At 43.7% G+C, this 858-nt stretch overlaps 1 protein-coding gene across 1 annotated transcript in view; it reads left to right on the plus strand.

Annotated features, from left to right (window-relative positions):
* sptlc2b (serine palmitoyltransferase, long chain base subunit 2b) overlaps positions 1–858 on the plus strand; it is a 48,957-nt gene that overhangs the window by 39,858 nt on the left and 8,241 nt on the right. The window lies entirely within an intron of this gene.

An 858-nucleotide genomic window follows, 5' to 3' on the forward strand; every position in this document is an offset into this window, starting at 1 on the left:
CCCTTTTCAGGGCCTCCTTCTCTCCCTTGATCTGCTCCAATTTGACTTTTAGGTCTTCAGTAATGAAGTTCTGCCGGTCCAGATCTTTTTCGGATTTTCGCAGCCTGGTGCAGATTTTTCCCAGCTGGGTTTTCAGATGCTCTGTTTCCCTAAGTGGGGAGGGGACACGTTCAGCAAGCTGAACTTTCAACTCACCTATCTCCTTCTGCATCAGCTCTTTCTCATGGCTCCAACTGCTGCCCTCTCTCTGTTGTTGGAGCTGATCGAGGAGATCGGCCAGCAAGTCCTCTCGGATGACCAGGTGAACTCTTCCCTCAGATTCACCTTGGGTGAGCGTCGCCTCGCTGTCCTTCAGCTCACACCGTACCTGTTCTTCAAGTGAACTGAGATAGAAACTAATTTGCGGTTCAGTCTCTCGGGAGTTGAAGTCCATGTTTTCCATTGTTTTTTTTTCTCGTTGCAATGTGCACCTTTGGATTGTCACAAATGACTCTCTGCTACAAACTGCTGTTTGAGTGACTGTGTCAGAACTAAAGTTGGGTCCTAGTATTCAATGTGTTGTTATGACAACAACAACATGTATTCTTATGTTTTCAATCCAAATGGTCATTGGTTCTGGGATTCTATTGTTGCTATGGGGCACCAGTTTGTTTGTTTGAATACACAGTATGAATGTAATGATTTCTGATGATTACAAAATATGGCAGAAACAACACTTTTTGAAATATTGAAATCATCCAGACGGTATCATACGTACCTGAAACCGGTGATTTAATGGCACCGCTCTTTTTACACAATTTAACAACAAAACTCTGACTGAACATTACTGGCTAGTAGCTAGTAGCCCACTGTTAGGTT

The sequence above is a fragment of the Etheostoma spectabile genome, chromosome 18 (assembly GCF_008692095.1).
Source record: "Etheostoma spectabile isolate EspeVRDwgs_2016 chromosome 18, UIUC_Espe_1.0, whole genome shotgun sequence".
NCBI lineage: Eukaryota > Metazoa > Chordata > Actinopteri > Perciformes > Percidae > Etheostoma > Etheostoma spectabile.